The sequence below is a fragment of the Orcinus orca genome, chromosome 1, assembly GCF_937001465.1.
Source record: "Orcinus orca chromosome 1, mOrcOrc1.1, whole genome shotgun sequence".
Taxonomy (NCBI): Eukaryota; Metazoa; Chordata; class Mammalia; order Artiodactyla; family Delphinidae; genus Orcinus; species Orcinus orca.
In genome coordinates, this window is record NC_064559.1 from 139,159,635 (window position 1) to 139,185,673 (window position 26,039).

The following is a 26,039-nucleotide window of genomic DNA, read 5'->3' on the forward strand; positions in this document are numbered from 1 at the left end:
AATGTTAGTACGTTGTGCAGTTACCACACAGATTGTTGGTGTCAGAATTGGATTTGGAAATGGATCACACATGTGTCAGTCACTGTTTCCCCTCCCTCTGTGCAGCTGCAGGTACTGATACCCTTTCTCTGCAGGCTCAACCCTTTGCCCTGAGCTAATCCTGCCCAGGTCAAGAGTATATGAGGTTTCGCAGCCTTGCTGTAGTAGGTCTGACATGAGTTGTGCTGCCTTGAGCGAAAAGCTTGGGGAAGGGGCCTAGCAATCTTATTCAAGCCCTCCAGGAGATTTTGATGCATATTCAAGTTTGAGAACTGTTGGCATAGAGTGAAGGTTCAAAAGATGGTTGGAGTTGTCATTAGTTCTATACACTCTATATTCTGATAGCCAGTATGCTGCTATTTTTCATTGCAGTTAAGATCACATTCATTGTAAGACACACTGTTGTTTTATCAGTTTGGGGAAAAAAAACCCTCTGCAATTTCAACTATGAAGCGACACTTTCTTAGTACTACAATTTTATTTTATACACACTGGAAGAGCATTTATTTTAAATGCTCTTAAAGATAATTTTAAAAAGTCACATCACTTTCATGCAAACAAGAAAAGGAAAAATATAAGTCAAGTAAATTGATCAAGGCATTCCTTAAACTTCTTCACATTCAAAGGCAGACACTTTTGAATCTCTTATTCTTTAGAGTCCTCATTGTCCATGTTTTTCTGTACAACATCATCCTCTCTGTCATCAAGAGTTGGTGATGCAACATTTCTTAAAAGAGTGTTCCATTATCATATCTGCGTTTTTCTCTCAGTCTCTGACACTGGTTCTGCGAATTTTGATGTAAATGCACAGGCAGTGATCACTATGTCAGGACTGCCACCCAGCTGTCAGTGATTGTAAGATGCATCACAATTTTATATGTTTTTGAATGTTAAGAAACAAAACAGGGGCTTCCCTGGTGGCGCAGTGGTTGAGAGTCCGCCTGCCGAAGCAGGGGACACGGGTTCGTGCTCCGGTCCGGGAGGATCCCACATACCGCGGAGTGGCTGGGCCCATGAGCCATGGCCGCTGGGCCTGCGCATCTGGAGCCTGTGCTCCGCAACGGGAGAGGCCACAACAGTGAGAGACCCGCTTACCACAAAAAAACCCAAAAAACAAACAAACAAAAAAACCAAAACAGTATAGTTTAGAATCAAAGAAATATGGTGGTAATTATGAAATAGTCTATATAATCTACTCTTTTTCTCTCTTCTATTAAGATAAATCCTGTAGATTGTTCTTTATACAACTGTCCTCATCCATCCTTTTTATAATAGTCTAACATCCTTAGTTTAGGCCTTGGTTATATTTAGGTTGGTATATCTTTTTCTCCAGAAACTTTTTGCCTTAAAGAGTATGTTAAATCATGGTTTTAGTCTCATGAAATGTAGCTGACCCTGTGGAATAATGAATGTATTACTCAGGGTTCTCTCAAGAAAGAGAACCAATAGTATATATAGAGTGGAAAGGACGAGGGGGAGAGGGAGTGGGAGAGGGAGGAGGAGAGAATGAATATGAACTGGTTTATGTGACTGTGGCCACTGGGAAATCCAAAATCTGCAGGGTTGGCAATCTGGAGACCCAGGGAAGAGCTGATGTTGCAACTCAAGTCCAAGACAGTCTGAGGCTGAGTTCCCTCTTTCTTTGGGGTTTCAGTGTGTTTTCTCTTAAGGCCTTCAACTAATTGAATGAGGCCCACCCACATTTTGAATATGCGGAGTGCTGTGGAGAATGCAGAATATATATACTGTACAGAAGCTTATATTCTAGTTAAAGAAGACATTAAAGTGAATATTTAAATAACTAAATAATAGCAGAAAATAATATAGGTAGAGACAATATTTAAAATTGCACACCAAATGTATATTGCTGTTTTAAGATTCATCTTTTTCATGTTCTTAAAGAAAGCAAATCTTTTTTCTTTAATAGATTGATTGGGAAGATATAAATGAAGCTTTAAAAAAATAATCTGTTAGTATAAGTTCTAGCAATGTGGCATGATCACCAAAGTCAGCCCAAGACAGAAATAGATGACAGTTTTTCAGTACCTTGTTTAAAATTGTTGTAAAGAAAGCACATTTTTATAGTCAGACTTGTATAATATATGGATAGCTTTTTAAAATTTCTCCTTCTTATTGAAGTATAGTTAATTTATAATATTATGTTAGTTTCAGGTGTACAGCATGGTGATTCAGTATTTTTGCAGATTATACTCCATTATAGGTTATTACAAGGTAATAGGTATAATTCCCTGTGCTATACAGTATATCCTTGTTGTTTATCTATTTTATATATAGCAGTTTGTGTCTCTCAATCCCATACCCCTAATTTGTCACTCTCTCCTTTGGTAACAAATTAGTTTTCTATATCTGTGAATCTGTTTCTGTTTTGCATATACATTCGTGTTATTTTTTAGATTTCACATGTGATATCATAGAGTATTTGTCTTTCTTTGTCTGACTCATTTCACTAAGCATAATATTTAGTGCATCCACATTGCTGCAAATGGCCGTATTTCATTCTTTTTTATGGCTGAGTAATATTCCATTTTATTATATTCCATATTATGCATATATTACATATATATATATAGATATATGTATATATACCACATCTTCTAATCCAGTCATCTGTTGATGGGCACTTGGGCTGCTTCCATGTCTTGGCTATTGTAGATAGTGCTGCTATGAGCATTGGGGTGCATGTATCTTTTTGAATTAAGAGTTTTCATCTTTTCTGGATATATGCCCAGGAGTGGGTTGGGTGGATCATATGGTAGCTTTAGTTTTTAGTGTTTTGAGGAACCTGCATACTGTTCTCCATAGTGTTTGTACCAACTTACATTCCCACCAACAGTGTATGAGGGTTCCTGTTTCTCCACACCCTCTCCAGCATTTATTATTTGTAGACTTTTTGATGATAGCCATTCTGACAGGTGTGAGGTGATATCTCATTGTTTTGATTTGCATTTCTCTAACAATTAGTGATATTCAGCAACTTTTCATGTGCCTGTTAACCATCTGCATGTCTTCTTTGGAAAAGTGTCTATTTAGGTCTTCTGCTCATTTTTTGATTGGGTTGTTTGTTTTTTGATATTGAGTTACAAGAGCTGTTTGTATAATTTGGATATTAACCCCTTGTCAGTCACATCATTTGCAAATATTTTCTCTCATTCCGTAGGTTGTTTTTTTATTTTGTTGATAGTCTCCTTTGCTATGCAAAAGCTTTTTAAGTTTAATTAGATCCCATTTGTTTATTTATGCTTTTATTTATTTTGCCTTATGATACTGATCCAAGGAAATATTGCTACAATTTATGTCAAAGAGTGTCCCACCTACATTCTCTTCTAGGAGTTTTATGGTTTCAAACCGCTCTTACATTTAAGTCTTTAAACCATGTTGAGTTTATTTCTGTATATGGTGTGAGAGAATGTTCTAATCTCATTGCTTTACATGTGGCTGTCCAGTTTTCTCAGCACCACTTGTTGAAGAGACTGTCTTTTCTTCATTGTATACTCTTGCCTCCTTTGTTGTAGATCAATTGCATAGGTTTATTTCTGGATTCTCTATTCTGCTTCATTGATCTTTGTGTCTGTTTTTGTGCCAGTACCATGCTGTTTTGATTACTGTAGCTGTGTAGTATTGTCTGAAGTCTAGGAGGTTTATACCTCCAGCTTTGTTCTTTTTTCTCAAGACTGCTTTGGCAATTCAGGGTCTTTTGTGGTGCTATATGAATTTTAGGATTATTTGTTCTAGTTCTTTGAAAAATGTTATGGGTATTTTGATAGGTGTCATGTTAAATCTCTAGATTTCTTTTGGTAGTACAGCCATTTTAACAATATTAATTCTTCCAATCCAAGAGCATGGAATATCTTTCTGTTTCTTTGTATCATCTTTAAATTCCTTCATCAGTGTTTTATAGTTTTTAGAGTATAGGTCTTTCACCTCCTTGGTTAAGTTTATTCCTAGTTTTTTTTTTCAAAAAACTTTCTCATATTTCATTATTAGTGTAGAGAAATGCAACAGATTTCTGTATATTAATCTTGTATCCTGCAACCTAGCTGAATTCATTTATTAGTTCTAATACTTTTTTGGGTAGAGACTTTGAGGTTCTCTATAGAGTGTCATGTCATCTGCAAATAGTGATAATTTTACCTCTTCCCTTCGAATTTGGATATCTTTTACTTCTTTCTCTCGTCTGATTGCTGTTGCTAGGACTTCTAATACTATATGACTAGAAGTGGTGAGAGTGGGCATTCCTGTCTTGTTCTTGAATATAGTGAAGGCTTTTAGCTTTTCTTATTCCTTTTTTTTTTATTGTTTCACTTTATTGCACTTCACAGATACTGTATTTTTTTTTCTTTTTTTTTTACAAATTGAAGGTTTGTGACAACCTGCATGGAGCTAGACTATTGGCGCCATTTTTCCAACAGCATTTGCTTACTTACTGTCTGTGTCACATTTTTTAATTTAAATTTTTAAATTAAATTAAATTAAATTTATTTTTTTATACAGTAGGTTCTTATTAGTCATCAATTTTATACACATCAGTGTATACAAGTCAATCCCAATCGCCCAATTCATCATTCCACCACCCCCACCCCCTGCCGCTTTCCCCCCTTGGTATCTATACGTTTGTTCTCTACATCTGTGTCTCAATTTCTGCCCTGCAAACTGGATCATCTGTACCACTTTTCTGGGTTCCACATATATATGTTAATATATGATATTTGTTTTCCTCTTTCTGACTTACTTCACTCTGTATGACAGTCTCTAGACCCATTCATGGCTCAACAGATGACCCAATTTCGTTCCTCTTTATGGCTGAGTAATATTCCATTGTATATATGTACTACATCTTCTTTATCCATTCGTCTGTCGATGGGCATTTAGGTTGCTTCCATGACCCGGCTATTGTAAATAGTGCTGCAGTGGACACTGGGGTGCATGTGTCTTTTTGAATTATGCTTTTCTCTGGGTATGTGCCCAGTCGTGGGATTGTTGGATCATCTGGTAATTCTATTTTTACTTTTTTCAGGAACCTCCATACTGTTTTCCATAGTGGCTGTATCAATTTACATTCCCACCAACAGTGCAAGGGGGGTTCCCTTTTCTCCACATCCTCTCCAGCATTTGTTGTTTGTAGATTTTCTGATGATGCCCATTCTAACTGGTCGGCGGTGATGCCTCATTGTAGTTTTGATTTGCATTTCTCTAATAATTAGTGATGCTGAGCAGCTTTTCATGTGCTTCTTGGCCATCTGTATGTTTTCTTTGCAGAAAAGTCTATTTAGGTCTTCTGCCCTTTTTTGGATTGGGTTGTTTGTTTCTTTAATATTGAGCTGCATGAGCTGTTTATATATTTTGCAGATTAATCCTTTGTCCATTGATTCGTTTGCAAATATTGTCTCCCATTCTGAGGGTTGTCTTTTGGTCTTGTTTATGGTTACCTTTGCTGTGAAAAAGCTTTTAAGTTTCATTAGATCCCATCTGTTTATTTTTGTTTTTATTTCCATTACTGTAGGAGGTGGATCAAAAAAGATCTTGCTGTGATTTATGTCAAAGAGTGTTCTTCTTATGTTTTCCTCTAAGAGTTTTATACTGTCTGGTCTTACATTTAGGTCTCTAATCCATTTTGAGGGTATTTTTGTGCATTGTGTTAGGAACCTTTCTAATTTCATTCTTTTTTTTTTCTTTTTTTTTTGTGGTACGCCGGCCTCTCACTGTTGTGACCTCTCCCGTTGCAGAGCACAGGCTCCGGATGCACAAGCTCAGTGGCCATGGCTCACGGGCCCAGCCGTTCCGCGGCATGTGGGATCTTCCCAGACCAGGACACGAACCCATGTCCCCTGCATCGGCAGGCGGACTCTCAACCACTGCGCCCCCAGGGAAGCCCTAATTTCCTTCTTTTACATGTAGCTGTCCAGTTTTCCCAGCACCACTTATTGAAGAGACTGTCTTTTCTCCACTGTATATCCTTGCCTCCTTTGTCATAGATTAGTTGACCATAGGTGCGTGGGTATACCTCAGGGCTTTCTATCTTGTTCCATTGATCTGTGTTTCTCTTTTTGTGCTAGTACCATATTGTCTTGATTACTGTAGCTTTATAGTATAGTCTGAAGTCAGGGAGTCTGGTTCCTCCTGCTCCATTTTTTTCCCTCATGACTGCTTTGGCAATTGGGGATCTTCTGTGTCTCCATACAAAATTTAAGAATTTTTGTTCTAGTTTTGTAAAAAATGCCATTGATAATTTGATAGGGATTGCATTGAATCTGTAGATTGCTTTGGGTAGTATAGTCATCTTCACAATATTGATTCTTCCAATCCAAGAACATGGTATATCTCTGCATCTGTTGGTATCATCTTTAATTTCTTTCATCGGTGTCTTATAGTTTTCTGCATACAGGTCTTTTGTCTCCCTAGGTAGGTTTATTCCTAGGTATCTTATTTGTTTTGTTGCAATGGTAAATGGGAGTGTTTCCTTAATTTCTCTTTCAGATTTTTCATCATTAGTGTATAGGAATGCAAGAGATTTCTGTGCATTGATTTTGTATCCTGCAACTTTACCAAATTCATTGATCAGCTCTAGTAGTTTTCTGGTGGCATCTTTAGGATTCTCTATGTATAGTATCATGTCATCTGCAAACAGTGACAGTTTTACTTCTTCTTTTCCAATTTGTATTCCTTTTATTTCTTTTTCTTCTCTGATTCCTGTGGCTAGGACTTGCAAAACTATGTTGAATAATAGTGGCGAGAGTGGACATCCTTGTCTTGTTCCTGATCTTAGAGGAAATGCTTTCAGTGTTTCACCATTGAGAATGATGTTTACTGTGGGTTTGTCATGTATGTCCTTTATTATGTTGAGGTAGGTTCCCTCTATGCCCACTTTCTGGAGAGTTTTTATCATAAATGGGTGTTGAATTTTTTCAAAAGATTTTTCTGCATCTATTGAGATGATCATTTGGTTTTATTCTTTAATTTGTTAATATGGTGTATCACATTGATTGATTTGCGTATATTGAAGAATCCTTGCATCCCTTGGATAAATCCCACTTGATCATGGTGTATGATCCTTTTAATGTGTTGTTGGAGTCTGTTTGCTAGTATTTTGTTGAGAATTTTTGAATCTATTTTCATTAGTGCTATTGGTCTGTAATTTTCGTGTTTTTGTAGTATCTTTGTCTGATTTTGATATCAGGGTGATGGTGGCCTCATAGAATGAGTTTGGGAGTGTTCCTTCCTCTGCAATTTTTGGGAAGACTTTGAGAAGGATGGGTGTTATCTCTTCTCTAAATGTTTGATAGAATTCACCTATAAAGCCATCTGGTCCTGGACTTCTGTTTGTTGGAAGATTTTTAATCACAGTTTGAATTTCATTACTTGTGATTGGTCTGTTCATATTTTCTATTTCTTCCTCGTTCAGTTTTGGAAGGTTATACCTTTCTAAGAATTTGTTCATTTCTTCCAGGTTGTCCATTTTATTGGCATAGCGTTGCTTGCAGTAGTCTCTTAGGATGCTTTGTATTTCTGCAGTGTCTGTTGTAACTTCTTTTTTATTTATAACTTTATTGATTTGAGTCCTCTCCCTTTTTTTCTTGTTTGTTTTTTTTTTGTAGTACGTGGGCCTCTCACTGTCGTGGCCTTTCCTGTTGCGGAGCACAGGCTCCGGACGTGCAGGCTCAGCGGCCATGGCTCACGGGCCTAGCTGCTCCGCGGCATGTGGGATCTTCCTGGACCAGGGCACGAACCCATGTCCCCTGCATTGGCAGGCAGACTGTCAACCACTGCGCCACCAGGGAAGCCCTCCTTCTTTTTCTTGATGAGTCTGGCTAATGGTTTATCAAGTTTGTTTATCTTCTCAAAGAACCAGCTTTTAGTTTTATTGATCTTTAGTATTGTTTTCTTTGTTTGTGTTTCATTTATTTCTGCTCCGATCTTTATGATTTCTTTCCTTCTGCTAAGGTTTGGTTTTGTTTGTTCTTCTTCTCTAGTTCCTTCGGTTGTAAGGTTAGATTGTTTATTTGAGGTTTTTCTTGTTTCTTGAGGTAGGTTTATATAGCTATAAACTTCCCTCTTAGCACTGCTTTTGCTGCATCCCATAGATTTTGGATCGTCGTGTTTTCATTGTCATTTGTCTCTAGGTATTTTTTGATTTCCTTTTTGATTTCTTCAGTGATCTCTTGGTTATTTAGTAACATATTGTTTAGCCTTCATGTGTTTGTTTTTTTCCCTTTTTTTCCCCCTATAATTGATTTCTAATCTCATAGCGTTGTGGTCAGAAAAGATGCTTGATATGATTTCAGTTTTCTTAAATTTACTGAGGCTTGATTTGTGAACCAAGATGTGATCTATCTTGGAGAATGTTCCGTGTGCACTTGAGAAGAAAGTGTAATCTACTGTTTTTGGATGGAATGTCCTATAAATATCAATTAAATCTATCTGGTCTATTGTGTCATTTAAAGCTTGTGTTTCCTTATTAATTTTCATTTTGGATGATCTGTCCTTTGGTTTAAGTGAGGTGTTAAAGTCCCCCACTATTAGTGTTACTGCTATTTCCTCTCTTATAGCTGTTAGCAGTTGCCTTATGTATTGAGGTGCTCCTATGTTGGGTGCATATATGTTTATAATTGTTATATCTTCTTCTTGGATTGATCCCCTGATCATTAGGTAGTGTCCTTCCTTGTCTCTTGTAACATTCTTTTTTTTAAAGTCTATTTTATCTGATATGAGTATTGCTACTCCAGCTTTCTTTCTTTTTTTTTTTTGGTACGCGGGCCTCTCACTGTTGTGGCCTGTCCTGTTGCAGAGCACAGGCTCTGGACATGCAGGCTCCGCGGCCATGGCTCACGGGCCCAGCCACTCCGCGGCATGTGGGATCTTCCCAGACCGGGGCATGAACCCGTGTCCCCTGCATCGGCAGGCAGACTCAACCACTGCGCCACCAGGGAAGCCCTCCAGCTTTCTTTTGATTTCCATTTGCATGGAATATCTTTTTCCATCCCCTCACTTTCAGTCTGAATATGTCCCTAGGTATGAAGTGGGTCTCTTGTAGACAGCATATATATGGGTCTTGGTTTTGTATCCATTCAGCAAGCCTGTGTCTTTTGGTTGGAGCATTTAATCTATTCACGTTTAAGGTAATTATCGATATGTATGTTCCTATGACCGTTTTCTTAATTGTTTTTGTAGGTCCTTTTCTTCTCTTGTGTTTCCTAGAAGTTCCTTTAGCATTTGTTGTAGAGCTGGTTTGGTTGTGCTGAATTCTCTTAGCTTTTGCTTTGTCTGTAAAGCTTTTGATTTCTCCATCGAATCCGAATGAGATCCTTGCTGGGTAGAGAAATCTTGTTTGTAGGCTCTTCCCTTTCATCACTTTGAGTATATCATGCCACTCCCTTCTGGCTTGTAGAGTGTCTGCTGAGAAATCAGCTGTTAACCCTATGGGAGTTCCCTTGTATGTTATTTGTCATTTTTCCCTTGCTGCTTTTAATAATATTTCTTTGTCTTTCATTTTGGCCAATTTGATTACTATGTGTCTCGGCGTGTTTCTCCTTGGGTTTATCCTGTATGGGACTCTCTGTGCTTCCTGGACTTGTGTGGCCATTTCCTTTCCCATGTTAAGGAAGTTTTTGACTATAATCTCTTCACATATTTTCTCAGGTCCTTTCTCTCTTTCTTCTCCTTCTGGGACCCCCACAATGCAAATGTTGTTGCATTTAATGTTGTCCCAGAGGTCTTTTAGGCTGTCTTCATTTCATTTCATTCTTTTTTCTTTATTCTGTTCCACAGCAGTGAATTCCACCATTCTGTCTTCCAGGTCACTTATCCGTTCTTCTGCCTCAGTGATTCTGCTATTGATTCCTTCTACTGTATTTTTTATTTCAGTTATTGTATTGTTCATCTCTGTTTGTTTGTTCGTTAATCCTTCTAGGCCTTTGTTAAACATTTCTTGCATCTTCTCAATCTTTGCTTCCATTCTTTTTCTGAGGTCCTGGATCATCTTCACTCTCACTATTCTGAATTCTTTTTCTGGAAGGTTGCCTATCTCCACTTCATTTAGTTGTTTTTCTGGGGTTTTATCTTGTTCCTTCATCTGGTACATAGTCCTCTGCCTTTTCATCTTGTCTATCTTTCTGTGAATGTGGTTTTTGTTCCACAGGCTGCAGGATTGTAATTCTTCTTGCTGCTGCTGTCTGCCCTCTTGCTTTTAACCTTTCACCGTTGAGTATTCTATTGGCTGTGAGTTTGTCATAAAGGGTTTTTATTATATTGGGGGGTGTTCCTTCCTCTTCAATCTTTTGGAATAGTTTGAGAAGGATAGGTATTAGTTCTTTATATGTTTGGTAGAATTCCCCAGTGAATCTATGTCGTCCTGGAATTTTGCTTGTTGCGAGTTTCTAAATTACTGATTCAAATTCATTACTGGTAATTTGTCTGTTCCTATTTTCTATTTCTTCCTGTTTCAGTCTTGGTAGTCAGCATTAGCTCCTTGTTCTAGGCTGTGTATTTGAGATTGAAGAATATGTAAATTAAAAGACAGTTTTAAAGCTGCTGCCTCAGAGCTAATTTTCTCATGGAAGAAACATGTAAGGAAGCCTGTTCTTATTTCACCTGAGTTGTGGCATTTTATGTAAGGACATTGGGAAGTAATTTTCTTTGTTTAAGAACAAAATAAAAAAATGGAACATAAGCTTATAATTATTTGTATTGGTTAAGAATCTGGGTTAAGCAAAAAAGGAATTTTTTAGTTTATTTTTTCAGCCATAATTTCTTCAAATACATTCTCATTACTCATCTTGCTCTCTCGTCTCCTTCTGGAACCCCTATAATATGAATGCTGGCATGTTTAATGTTATCCCATAGATCTCATATGTTGCTTTCATTTTTTTTTATTTGTCTTTCTGTCTGCTGATCTGAATGAGTGACTTCCATTATTCTCTCTTCCAGATCACTTATGCATTCTTCTGTGTCATTTAGTCTGCTATTCATTGCTTCTAGTGTGCTTTTTATCTCAGATATTGAATTATCTATTTTTGATTGGCTTTTTATATTTTCTAGTTCCTTGTTAAAATGATTTGTGTTTAGATCAGTTCTCTCCTCTAATTCAGTTAGTGTATTTATTGCAAAGGTTTTGAATTATTTGTGTGGTAGATTGACTATTTCTGTTTCATTATTTAGTTTTTTTCAGGGGTTTTCGTTGGTTTTTCCATTGAGATTAGTTCCTTTTTATTTTACTTAACTTTGTCTCTATGAATTTAGTGAAATAGTTATCTGTTGTGGTCTTGAAGGGGTATTCTTATGTAGGAGCATCCTTATGTAGACTGTGTTTGCCCAGTGCGTTTGGTGGGAGGGCTGGATTTGATGTGGACCCCAGCTGACTTTCCTCAGGGTGTGCTGACCACTATCTCCTTAATAGGTGGTGTGGCTGGTGATGGAGCAGCTAGAGCCTGTGCAGGGTGTGAGGTACTACTTTCTCTTTGCTCAGTGGCTATCACTGCCTGCTTAAGGGCCTATCTGCTTCCAAGTTGCTGGAGTGGAATCCCTGAGTGTCAGGTTTGAGCTGACTCTGTTCCTTTTAAGTGTGTGTTTTTCCTTCTCTCTGCACTGGGGCCTTTGCCCCAATAGAGGGAGGTGCTGAAGCAGTTTGAGTTTGTGTACTTACAGAGATTTGATCGGCTGCTTGTGTAGGCATCTGTGGCTCTGTTCAGATGCAGCCCCCAGTCGTGTCTTTTCCCCTGTTGTGGCTGCCCCAGGTCTAGTGCTAGTCTATAGCATGGAGTGGGTGGGGCAGGAGCATTTGCTCAGCTAGAACTGGGTAGGGCAAGGTGGTCTCAGGAATTCTGGTGGCCATGGTGCCAGGAGTTTGGTCTGCTTCTGGGGTGCTGTTTGTGTAAGCGCTAACAGTGCTGCTGCTGCTGCCCCACCTGGACCACACCCTAGGCCCCTGGGTCACCTGTGCATCCCTAGATCGAGTCTTTTCCCAGGTCCTGGCTGCTATAGACCCAGCATCAAGCTGTGGCGTGGAGTGAGGGGGACTGGGGTGTTCACTTGGCTCAGATTCGGTAGTGGAGAGGCGGTAGGTGCTAGGGCAGGCCTCTTTCCACCCTGCCTGGGGGCAAACCAGCACTGGTGCTCTCTCACCAGTGGAGTCTAGGCTTCCCCAGTCTTTCTATCTGTCCCAGAAGTTCTCCAAGTAGTCAAGGTGGCTTGTCTCTTATGCGTTGGACCCCAGAACTGGGACACCCACTCATTCCCCAGGAGGAATGTCTGCCTGTGTGATGTCCCTTTTCCTCCTAATCCCCTCCTAGGGGCAGAGGTCCCGACCTCATGCTTTTCTTCCCACCCTACCCAATTCCGTGTAAATCTTTTCTGCAGCCTTGGTTGTATAGGAGTCCTGCTGCAGGTTTCCAGTTAGTTTCCCATGAGAGTTATTCCACTTGTAGTTGTTTCTTTGATGTGTTTGTGGGGGAGGTGAGCTCCACATCGTCTTACATTGCCATCTTGATCTCCTGTATATGGATAACTTTGAATACTAGGTAAGAGTAGAAAATAGTAAATGTAAATCCCATGAGGCACAACTGAAAATCAGCTTTGTTGATTTTATATAGTAGTTAATTTATAACACTGAGATACATGTTGTGGATATATGGTTGCATGTATAATTTTATAGATACTTAGGGTCTACTTTCATTCTTAAGTATATTTCTATTGATATAATCAATATGTCAGTCTGTTTTAGATGAATTCTTATCTTTTAGGTAGTTTTGGATATGCTTAGCTACTTCTCTCAAAGATAAATGTGTATGTCGAAGGCAAGATGCATATTTTTTTTCTCAGTAGAGCACCTAATAAAATGATGAGCATTAAAAATGTGTATTGCCTTAATTAGGAATGTAATGAAATAATGGAGGGTAAACTTCAAACAGATCGGTGATACATCCTAATAGTATTTATTTACTCTGTGTGAGAAGGGAAGGTAGAAGTCAAGAGAAGAAAGAACTATTAAAAGAGAAATTTGTATTGCTTGAGCGTTTAGTATCTGTGGATATTATATTATTGAGCACTGGTTAACTTCGGGCACTAATTCTATTCTGCATTCCATTATTGTTTTTAGAATGAAGGGCAAAAATAGTTCTTTTTCTATGCATTTCTGTAAAAGGACTGGTTTCACAGCAAAGATTGTGGTGCCAGATAGATACACTGTTTTTAAAGGTATGGAATGACTTTGGGGAAAGATTCTTATTTTAAAATGAGCTAAACTTATTAAAATATAGTTAAGTTTAATTAGTTTTCTTAATACTGGGCCTGTTAGATAAAAGCTATTAGTATTTTACTTCTTTCCAAAAGCTGATCTTGTAAATTCTCTTTACACCTAGTTTAATGATCTAGAAACAAAGTAGTCTTATTATTCCTTCCCTCCTTAGGATCTTATGGTGACATACTCAGCTTAATTTAGCTGATGGGGGCATGCAGAGCATATATGAACTAGGCCTGTGCATTTTCCTTTTTCCATATGGATTTTCTACACTTAGACTGACTCTAAGACCATGGATTAATTTTACTGGGATTTAATTTAATTTAGAGGGATTTGAAAACTGTGACAAATTTACCTGATTCTATTGATAGAAATTAATACAATGGAAATTTAAAAAGTTTTTATATAGTTTTAAATGTTACACTCCATTTACAGTTATCACAAAATACTGGTTATCTTCCCCATGTTGTACAATACATCCTTGTAGCCTATCTCACACCCAGTAGTTTATACCTCCCACTTCCTCACCCCAATATTGTCCCACCCCTCCCTCCCCACTGGTAACCACTAGTTTGTTCTCTATATCTGTGAGTCTGCTTTCTTATTTTAAGTTCAAAAACCTCCTACAGAACTGTATCCCTCTGATATGGAAGCTCAGCAGTTTAGTTTCTATGTTCCAGACTGTGTGTTTGAGATTGAAGAATATGTAAATTAAAATACTTTTTTCTAAAGCTGCTGCCTTGGAGCCAATTGTCTCATGGAGAAAACGTGCAAGGAAGCCTGTTCTTATTTCACTTGAGTTGTGGAATTTTATGCAAGGACATTTTGAAGTAACTTTCTTTATTTAAAATCAAAATTAAAAATGGAACCTATGTTGGTTAAGTTCCATTGGTTAGGAATCTGTTTTAAGCAAAAAATAAATTTTTTAGGTTATGTTACTGAAAAGTTAAGGAATATGTTATCTGTCTTTGTCTCTGCCTCCTTCACGTTGACTTTATCCTCAGACTCTGTGTAGAGGCAAGATGACGACCAGCAATGCAGATCCTCTCAGGTTCAAATCCAGCTCAGAAGATAACCTATATTCTTTAAGAGTCTGAAGATGAGTTCTAGACTTGATTCTTGCTGGTCTTAGTTGGATCCAATGTTCCTCTCTGAACCAGTTCCATGGTCAAGGGAATGGACTTCCACAATCACTTTAGATCTGAGTCATTTGCCTAGCCTTGGAGCTGGGATTGGCATCAACCCCATGAAGGCACATGGAATGAAAGCAGGCGGAGTAGTTCTTCAAGGAGATTCAGATCACTGTTCACAGAAAATGGGTAAATGTAAGCTGTGGCAAAAACGATAAATGCCTAAAGTCACTTGTGCCAGTGACTTTGCATTTGGTTTATCTTTTTCAGAAACAAAACTCATAATTTCTATTGGAGTAGCACGTCCATTAGAAGGCACATCTAGCTGATGATGACAGAAACTTAAAATAACCATGGCTTAACAAGATGGAGGCCCCCCCACCCCAGGTAGGCAGTCCAAGACTGAATTAGCATTTCCATGACAAAACCAACTCCCCTTTGAATTGCTGCAGCTCCTGCAATCACATTTGCATTCCAGGATGGAAAGAAGAAAGCAAATAAATGAGTGTCCATCAATTGTCTACCTCCCTTTTACTGGAAAGTCCTGCTCAACAACTTCTACTTGCACCTCACTGGCCAGAACTTGGTCACATGGCCATGTATACCTGTAAGGATGTCTGGGAAATGTGCTTATTTAGATCGGTACAATGCCACCTCTAATAATAACTCAATAGGTGTTTTGTTAGTAAGGAAGAACTAGTGAAAGGCTATTAGGTAGATAGCCAGTGGTCTTTCTACATGTGTTAACTCATTAACTGATATGGATGCCATCTGAGGTTTAACAACCCAATGCATTTTATACATTTACGACTTAAAACACATTTTAGAGGTAGATGGTAAGATGAATAATGGAACTAATATATACCCTAAAATTAGTAACAGGGTGTTCATTGAATGAGTATCAAACAAGGAAGTCAAAAAAAGAGTTAAAGATGATTCTTACTTATCTGTCTCTTGAATACTTGGCTGTAGTGATGCCTTTGCCTAAGATAAGGAACATAAGAGGAGTGCCAGGTTTTCAGCAGAAGTTAAAGAGTTAAGTTTTGGACATTGAACACTATAAATGCTGGCATCAGATGACCTTTCGGGTGATGTCATTTGTTCACCAGCTGCGCATTTTGATATCTATTGTGCATTTTCTGGCAGAGTACAGAGAACTAGATACTTTAGAAATTTTCCGCTTCCCTCAGTCCCTCTCTTTCAACTTGTGATCTAGGTTCCTGAAAATCATGGAAAGTTGGGTCCAAGGAACCTTTAACTCCAATTCTATAGCTTAGAACAAGAGAGAGGTCTTTGTGGAGTCAAGCATGGGTTGCGTATTTTTCATTATCCTAAGTACGGGAAATACAGCTATTAATAAGGAAAAAAATGCCTTCAAGCTATGCTTTGTTATCATTACTTATTTATCAATCCCTATTTTTTCATGTCATACTACACTAAATTCCAAAGACAAGGAATTCCACAGAGCTTAGTGGAATTTTGTATGGGTGCTGTAATTTAATTATAAACATTGAACAAATGCTAAACAGTCTAAGGCAATTTGAAATATAAATAAGCAGTACATTCATGGGAGCTACTGTTGCTCAAGGTAAATATTAATTGTTGCTAGAATGAATAAATAGTTCTTCTGTTTATTCTTATGTAATGTCACACTTGGCTTCCTATTGGGTCTTTACAAGTGGTTGATCAAATGGTTTTTTTTAAGGTCTGGAAAACACTACGGATCTAGCTTTTGAGAATATACCCAGTCTGGGATAGGGAGACAAAAGTTTCTGTGTTCAGGGAGTAAGTAGCTTCTCTAAAAACCCTTTTAATTTGTACACACAATGAGTGGTGGCAAAGCAGTATCACTGTGACAGTTGTTTGGGTGATGTCATTTGTTCACCAGTCAGGCAGCTGGGCATTTTGAAAATCTGTTGCCATTTCTTGGCAGAGAGCACAGAGATAAGAGCATTTATGCTTTGGAAAGGACCTTTCTGTGTTTAACCAAAAGCATTTTATTTTTAAAAGTGGAGGTTTTCCTTATCTTCAGTCATCACTAATTCCATTGTCTTATTGTCTTTTTTTTTTCCATCTATCCTTTTCTGCAAATATAAAACTGAAATCATCTTATCCCTCAAAATGCCTTTTCTTTCTGCTTTCTCTTGTTGAATGGTGCTGTCTTCTACCCAGTTCTCCTAAGGCAGAGATCTGTAAGTCATCCAAGATTACTTTTTCCTTCTTGATCACCAAGTTCTGCTGTTCTTCCGTAGTTAACGTGTTCTTTCTCCCTGTGTCTGTTGCTTGTATCCATGATCGAACTCTTACCATCTCTCTCCTGGACTTGTGCAACTCTTGAGACTCTCTGTTCACTCCTGCCCCTCTCCCATCCAGCCCCCACAATAACTGCTGGTGTAATCTATAAAAAAGAAATTTGGATTATGTTACTCCTCTTTAAATCCTTCAGTGACTCCACCATATTGCTAGTGAGTCAGAATTGGACCTACATTTTCAACAGTGTGACTTAAAACAGAATACTTCCAAGGAGACATATAGTGGTTCAAACAAAAGTATTTTGGCTATTTCATTTCTACCTATTCTTTCAAAAGGCTAGAATGATAAGGGTATATTCATTCTCTACATTAAGGGTTACATCTTTGGCATGTATAGGAGCATAGCTGCTCACTTTCTGTAAAACAGGACTGGCTATTACATGCTCTCCCTTCCTCTCAAGAGGTATCATGGGGTGTTTATCATCCCCATGTAGTTCTTTACACTTTTATTTCATATGCATTAATTTCTAAGAGATCTATATGTATATCTCAATGTTTATCATATATTATTGTTTTAATAATTTTAAACTTCATGTAAATAATGTACTGCCGTGTATATTCCTCAACTTTTTTGATATGCATTGCTTGTGAGATTCATCATGTAGTTCTAGTTCATTTAGTTTCACTCGTGTATAGTACTTTCACTGTATGAGTGTACCACAATGTGTGCACTGTCCTGTTGATCATTTTATCCCCTCCCCCACCATTTTACTGCTATCCATGACCTTTTCAGATCAAGCTCCCACGCTCCTGGACCAATACTTGGGAGTAGAGGGTATATAATTGATCTTTGTGGTTGCTGTTAATCTTCAAATAATTATTTTTGGTAGATTGCTTATCTTTAAAATGAATGTCTTTGTTGGTCAGCACTGGCAACTGCCTTGGGCTCAAGCAAGGGGTATAAATTGTCTTTCTAAATTAGCAAAACCTCACCTCACTTAGCAGGGCTGTCTGCAGTAGTAAATGAGATCCTTTGTAGCAAATGCCTTCCTTTGCAGCTGCTCAAAGCCCTGCGTGGCATGTGCTTTCTCCACTACTTGTTGCTTGGCCAGGTGATTTCTAAGTCATATGGCTTTGCTTCAAAAGACCCGTGAGGAGAGAATAGGCTCCAGTAGTGGTGTCCCTGACTTTCTTGGGGTTTGCATGTCACTGGTGCTTGGCCCTCTAGTACAGTGGTTATCAAACTTTAGCCTACATCAGAATCACCTGGAGAGCTTGTCAACTGGTGGGCCTCACCCCCAGATTTCTGATTCAGAAGATCTCAGGTTGGGTCTGAGAATATGCATTTCTCATACGTTTGCAGGTGATACTGCTGTTCCTAGGACCGTACTTTTGAGAATCACTGTTCTAGGTCAACATTTCCCAACCTTTTAAATTTTATTTTAATTTTTTTGACTCATGGACCCATTTAATATTAATACATAACTTCACATAACTACATGAATTTAAAAATAATTTTAGGCCTTCCCCGGTGGCACAGTGGTTAAGAATCCACCTGCCAATGCAGGGGACATGGATTCGATCGCTGGTCCGGGCAGATCCCACATGCTGCGGAGCAATTAAGCCCATGCACCACAACTACTGAGCCTGCGCTCTAGAGCCTGTGAGCCACAACTACTGAGCCCAGGTGCCTAGACCCCGTGCTCTGCAACAAGAGAAGCCACTGCAATAAGAAGCATACGCACCGCAACCAAGAGTAGCCGCCTCTCGCTGCAACTAGAGAAAGCCCACGCGCAGCAACAAAGACCCAATGCAACCAAAAATAAATAAATAGAATAAATAAATTAAAAAAACTTAAAAAATCAGTTTATAATTTCATAATTTTTACATATTATAAAGAAAGGTTTTAAGTTAAAAAAATTCTATCAGCATAGTATTAAGCATTGTGGTTGTCTAGAGCCTTGCTACTCTAAGTGTGGTCTATAGACCAACAGAGCTGGGAACTTGTTAGAAATGCAGACTCTCAGGCCTCACCCCAGACCTAATGAATCAGAATCTGAACTTTAACAACATACCCAGGTGATTAGTATGCACATTAAAATTGAAGTTGGTGGTCTAAGGCTCACATTAAATATGATCCTAATCATATGTAAAACAAATAAGAAACACTTCAAATTTTAACGTTTAAAAAGTAGCACATGATTCATTTACTTTCATTATCTTATTTTCATGTAAGAAAATGCATCATTTCTTGGAAAATAAAAATAACATCAAATTTGGTTTAAGGACCAACTGCTGACATTTAATGATGTTTTAAAACACAATGGACAAAATTGTATTTATGACCTGATGTTTGGAAATATTACTATTTTACCTAAAAAACCAACTGCCTTATTTTGATGATTTTCGTGAAATAATAGATTCCTGACTGCTACTTGCAATAACCTCTCTGCAAATAATACATTATGTGTAAGGCGAGTGTTTTCCCCACCAAGTTAAATGGATATAATTTTTGTTATATTTATTATTTTTCATTTTTCTTGAAGTAGTAGTCGAAACATCTTTCATCAGTTGATAACAGTTTGACATCCAGAGAGAATTATCTTGGGGCAAATTTGCAAAATTGTTACCACTTAAAAATTTTATTTGTGTTTTAATATCATTGTTCATTATACCTCTTTTCTTTAAACAACCGTCTGTGGGGATAATAGTAACAGGATACCATTTAGGGTTGGGAAGATCAGAGTTTTATATGTAGAAACCTAAAAGAGTGCCTGGCACATAGTATGTTTTACATAAATGACTGTGTCAACCCCATCCTCCTCTTCCTCCTTGTCTTCTTCCTCTTCTTCACCATCTTTATTTCATTCCATAGCAGCTCAGGATAGAGAAATTTAACTATCTACTGCGTGAAGCTGAGAGGTAGAGTGGACCCAATACAGATCTCAGCAATTTTTCTTCCAGGCAAGGGAGAACACTATAAAGTGGAGTCACGGAGAACTAGAAACTAGGTTCATGTAAGCAGTAATCAAGGTCTGAGTCTGTGGTGGTTCTTAGTGTTATTTACTGGCTTTTTTTCCGGCTAGTCATTTGATATGATTGCACTTCCTAACTCTTGTTGGCCAGGGTCATGTGACTGCTTGAGGCCATTGAATTGTGAGCAGAAATTGTGTGTGTCATTAGCTGCTGGGAAAAGATCCTCCAAAACTTTCTTTCCCTCTGGCACAGTGACTGGTTATTGTTAGGATGATGGCTGTTCTGACAGCTTGGGTTTCCGTGTGACTGTGATATGTGGAGCACCCCTGCCATGGTTGAGATGTAACATGATCAAGAAATAGACCTTAGTTGTTTCAAGCTGCTAAGATTTGGGGGTTGTTTATTATTGCAGCATTATATAGCTTGTACTGACTAATATAGATTTTTTGATGGGTTTTGAAAACCAAAAGTATGGAAGTGGGGTGAGGGTGAGCTAGATGCCAAAAACTACACAGTTCTTGCTAGGAGCCCAAGAACCAAAGAGAGTCCTCAGGAGTGTGTCACAATCTAGTGTCGGTATACGGGACACAAGGTGGAGGGAGTGGTTGGGATCTTTCTAGTGCCTCCCTCCTTCAGAAAAGTGATACACTATCAAAAGTATACAAATCTACATACATTGTGAAACATATCTGTTCTACTCCTTGCCAGTGTGAAAATAGAAATATGAAAATCAATGTAGAAAATGATGTAGGAAAACTAGGATTTAGGAAGAATCATGTTGAAGGGCTGAAAGATTGTTCAGTACCCAGAAGGTAGTAGGTTTCCCCATTTCCTCCCTATTGTACATGTTCACATCCACACATGCTTACATGCCCATATGCTCACATATGCATAATATTTTTAAAAAATATTTATTTATTTATTTATGGCTGAGTTGTGTCTTTGTTGCTGCTCGCGGGCTCTCTCTAGTTGTGGCGAGCAGGGGCTACTCTTCGTTGTGGTGTGCGGGCTTCTCATTGTGGTGGCTTCTCTTGTTGCAGAGCATGGGCTCTAGGCGCTCAGAATTCAGTAGTTGTGGCTCGCGGGCTCTGGAGTGCAGGCTCAGCAGTTGTGGTGCATGTGGGATCTTCCTGGACCAGGGCTCGAACCCATGTCCCCTGCATTGGCAGGCAGATTCTTAACCACTACGCCCAGGGAAGCCCCTGCATAATATTTTTATCAACTCCACTTGTGATTACAAATCATTGTCCTCCTTAGTATATCATCCCCAGTGAGGCCTGTCTGGATACAGTACTTAAAATTGCAAACTTTCACCCTTTCCCCCCCACACTACTGACATCCTAACTAGTAGCTCTGTTTTTTTTTCCCCCATAGAACTTAGCATATTCTTTAGTTTATTTACTTATTTTTAAAATTTATGTCAATAATTTTATTGACATATATAGTTGATTTACAGTGTTGTTTTAATTTCTACTGTAAAACAAAATGACTCAGTTATACATATATATTCTTTTTCATATTCTTTTCCATTATGGTTTATCACAGGATATTGAATATAGTTCCCTATGCTATGAAGTAGGACATTGTTGTTTATCCATCCTATGTATAATAGTTTGCATCTGCTAATCCCAAACTCCCAATTCTTTGCCCCCTCCCAACACCCTGGCAACCACAAATCTGTTCTCTATGTCTGTGAGTCTGTTCTTGTTTTTGTACACATGTTCATTTGTGTCGTATTTTAGATTCCACGTATGTGATATCATATGGTATTTGTCTTTCTCTTTCTGACTTACGTTGCTTAGTATGATAATCTCTAGGTCCATTCATGTTGCTGCAAATGGCATTATTTCATTCATTTTAATGGCTGAGTAATATTACATTGAATATATACCACATCTTCTTTAGCCATTCATCTGTTGATGGACATTTAGGTTGCTTCCATGTCTTGGCTATTGTAAATAGTGCTGCTATGAACATAGGGGTGCATGTATCTTTTCTAATTATAGTTTGTCTGGGTATATGCCCAGGAGTGGATTACTGGATCATATGGCAATTCTATTTTTACTTTTTTGAGGAACCTCTGTACTGTTTTCCATAGTGGCTGCACAAATGTACATTCCCACCAACAGCATAGGGGGGTTCCCTTCACACCCTCTCCAGCATTTATTATTTGTAGACTTTTTAATGATGGCCATTTTGACTGGTGTGATGTGGTACCTTGTTGTTTTGATTTGCATTTCTCTAATAATTAGCAACGATGAGCATCTTTTTTGTGTGCCTATTGGCCATCCATGTGTCTTCTTTGGAGAAATGTCTATTTAGGTCTTCTGCCCATTTTTCAACTGGGTTTTTTGTTATTAAATTGTAGGAGCTGTTTGTATATTTTTGAAGTTAGGCCCTTGTCAGTCACATCATTTGCAAATATTTTCTCCCAGTCTGTAGGTTGTCTTTTCATTTTGTTTATGGCTTCCTTTGCTGTGCAAAAGCTTGTAAGTTTCATTAGGTCCCATTTGTTTATTTTTGCTTTTATATCTATTGCCTTGGAAGAGTGACCTAAGAAAATTTCTGTAGTTTACTGTTATTGTTTGTCTCTCCACAACTAGAATGCAAGCACCACAGAGAAAGAAAATTTTTATCTATTTTGTTTACTGAGAACAGTACCTGATATATAACAGTACTTGTTGAATTGCAGTACATTCATGAAGGAGAAACCCGGGAAGATGATCTGGATCCTGCTAGCTGCCTAGGTGTTCCAAGAAGGAAAACTAAAGCTGATGCAACTTTGTGATCTCAACCACATTTTAAACTACACTTTGATTCTCTTGCTTTCATTCCCTAGCTTTTAAAATAGTTCCAGTCAAGCAGAATTAAGCTTCTTTGTGAAATTGTTAATATGTCATGTTTAAAGACTGAGTTTTGAAGGTAGCACAAAAAGTGGGAAAGAATATGGGCTTTAGAGAGAAATCACTTCATTGTCACCTATTAAGGTGTGACTTTGGGCAAGTTACTTATCCACGGACTCTAAATTTTACCATATGTAAAATTAGAATAAAAAATGCTTTGTATGGACTAAATACACATAAAGTTATGTGAAAGTGCTTAGTATACAGTAGGTACTGGTTTATTTGGGTCCCTTCTCCTTTCTCTCATCACCAGAAAACCAGCTTTTATTACATTTCTATTTAATGTTATTATACATATTTTCAATTTAGCTCTAATTTTGGTTCCCATGACCTTTTGTTAGATTATTTTAGTAATCTTTGGTAAGCTAAAATTTCAGTACATACAAAGAGCCCATATACCATTCACCAGGGCATGGGTTTGGGGGAATTGTTGGAGAAGGTCTGAGTTTCCTAGTTTTTTTACACAAAAGTAGTTTTGCCTTCATCTTGTTGTCATCTGAAATATCAACAATGCTATCCTCATTGGTTGACATTTTAGACTTTAGGGCTGGAAAGAATCAATTCCTTCCTTTCGCATATTAAGAAATTAAGTCATCTATTTGGTAAATGGCAGAGTAAAGGGTAAGAGTTCTAGTTGACTTCTTGTTCAGTGCTCTTTCTACCATATTATACTTTCATCTAGATTAAATTATTTTCATCTAAATGAAATACACAATTTGATGGGTTTTGTTGTCCACATGATAATGGTGACACAAACTTTTATCACATATATTTAACTTTTTGAATAGGTGATACATGCTTGGGTCACTGAAGGGTATACATGAAAGTTAGCCTCCCTTAGCTCTGCCCCAGCTACAAAAGGCCACCACTGCTCTGTGCATATATCCATGTATTCACCTATCATTTTACACAAATGTAAACTTTTATGTACTTTGCTGTTCACTTAAAAATGTGAAAGTACTATATACATGTGTTTTGCTTCTCAGAGCTCCATAACCGCCTCTTCTTACTCCCAGGTGTCGTTAGTTGATTGATTTTTTAAAATTCATGAACAAGCACTCATTGAGCACTGAGTTAGGTACTATTCTAGGCTCTGGGAGTGGAAGAGTAAACAAGATAGAAGAAAACCACTGTTTTCACAGAGCTTAGTTTCTTGGTTTGTGATTGGTGATATGATAGGGGTACAAATAATGGTCTCTAGGATAGGCCAGAAGAGGGAGAAATGAATTTCTTCAGACATGATTAGAGGAACCTTTAAGGAAAAAGTGGAAATTTATTTGGATTTTAAGTGATGGGTAGAAATTCAGCAGGAAGAACTGGGAAGAAAGGGTACTCCATCACGAATATATTAGAATTTTTGTTGTTTCAGTCTTATGCAGCTGTTGTTTTGCATGGTAGCACTTGAAGTTCTACATTTAAGGATACTATTTGCTTGACATTTTAGTAAATTGATTCCTTTTGGAGATGGCTTCTTTACTTGCAAAATAAAATTGTCTTAGAAATCAATTTCTGCTGATCTAATTCTTTTTTCTTCTAATTTGTTTACTTGAACTAGATATGAGGATTTTTATAGATGACTTCTACCTATTTGACCCTTTTCATTCAGTTATAAGAGTTTTCATCTTTGTTTTACTTTTTTCTTATAATTTGATATGTGTATGTTGTAATTAACTATTATTTGCTTTAGTGGAGTTATGTGCTTACAGCAGAGGTTGTCAACCTTGGCTGTACACTAGGATCATTTGGAGAGTTTTAAAAATGCTGATGCTTAAACCCCACCTGGGTCTGGGATGTGGCCTGGGTACCAGGATTTTCAAAAGTGCCTCAGGTGATTTTACTTTGCAGCGAAACTTGGCTTATTTGGGAGGTAACCAAAACATGCTTTCTGCTTTCGGAAAGTAGGTAACCATGGTTCACCTGAGTGGTGTGATCAATCTGTCATCTCAAATCTCTTGTTTAGAATAAAGTGAAATGGTTAGAATTGGATGGCAGAATGAGGTCCTGGAGTTTGTTAGAGCACTTTTATTGTTAATCACCAAACCATAAATGGAATTAAGCATAATCTATGGAGAGAATAATTTTAAGGCCTTTAAATTCTGTGTGGGTGGGGGAAGGGATAACAGTTCTTGTTTTGATCTCTATACAAATCAAAGTTATTAGGCTCATTATGTAAGTCAGAAATTAATAAATCTGTTTTTACAGCCTATAACAATTATTAATTTATTGTTAGTATAGTTAGGCAAACATTGTTCTCAAGCTCTTGTTTACTTTGTCACCTACTTTCAATGTAATAAGTACTCCATTACCGTAAGAGGATCTTTGTTTATTCCAGTAACAAGGTGTTGCACAAGGACTTGTAAACTCAAATAGTTACCTCCCTGAGGTATCAGACCTTCCAGAAGGAAACCAAACTGAACCATAGACTACTCCTTTCTTTTATTCTGAAAAATGATCTAGTCTATTTCCAGCTTGGAATTGGGAACTGTCGTCAGGTTAGGGATGTTTACTGTGATTTCACTGTTGGGTTTGAAGTATCGTGAATTCCCAGATACACCCATATCTTGCAGTATGGACTGCAGTAGGGTCACAAACTTCTTGTACATCTATGTAGCATATTAGCACGCTGTCTGAAACTAGTGGGGCTCAGTGAATAGAACAGATAATCAGACAAAATTGGGTTCAAAGCCCAGATTTTCTATTTATAAGCTGTATTACCTTGATTTACTTAACTTATTTAACCTTAGTTTCCAAGTCTGGAAAACTGGGGGAAATGATACCTAAGTTCCAAGTTTGTTAATGAGGTAAAATAGTTTAGATTCTTAACATAGTGCTTGCCCACAGTTGGTCTGTAATAAATAATAGTGCCCTGGTTTTGATATTGAATTACTCTAGAGAATTATTCTAGTGAAATGATACTTGAGAACAAATCAAGCTCTATATTTTCTTATTGAATCTATTATGAATCTTATTATTAATAATGTCTGTTGGGAGTGGTGTATATGAGTCACATTTTATGTAGCTGAATTTTTAAATACTTGTGAACTTCTCATAAACCTGATAATATCCTGATAAAGGTGTTGATACCACACCTGTGTTTATTGTGATAGGTTTTATAACTTTCATTATGTTTAGAGACATTTTACAAGAACTTGAAGATTCTTGAAGTATGAAGGGAGAAGTTAGAAAGTTGATAGTATAGACTGGGCAGTATAGTATAGTCAGGGCACAACCCCTAGGTTCATACATACACAATGAAAATATAAGTGAAGTGTAATAGGCCATGTTGAGGCATAGCCAAACTAATTAGTTCATTCATTACAAAATGTTTATTGTGTTCCTCCGTGTGCCCAAATAAGATCATCATGGTAATGACTCCTATTTTCTGCCTTTCAAAATTGTTCTCATTTTTAAAGGCGTAATTCAAATGTGGTCTGTTTGATGAAGTCACCCCTCCCCCTCACACAACTTAAAAGGAATTTCTTTTTCCTCC

General features: G+C 37.7%; 1 protein-coding gene across 11 annotated transcripts in view; it reads left to right on the plus strand.

Annotated features, from left to right (window-relative positions):
- TTLL7 (tubulin tyrosine ligase like 7) overlaps positions 1–26,039 on the plus strand; it is a 157,441-nt gene that overhangs the window by 33,132 nt on the left and 98,270 nt on the right. The window contains exon 1 of one of the 11 annotated variants that reach the window (XM_049709003.1): positions 14,709–14,805. The exons of the other annotated variants lie outside the window; for them this stretch is intronic. The gene's annotated coding sequence lies outside the window, so the exon portion shown is untranslated. Of the gene's footprint in view, positions 1–14,708; positions 14,806–26,039 lie in introns of those variants that run through there. 11 annotated transcript variants of the gene reach the window in all.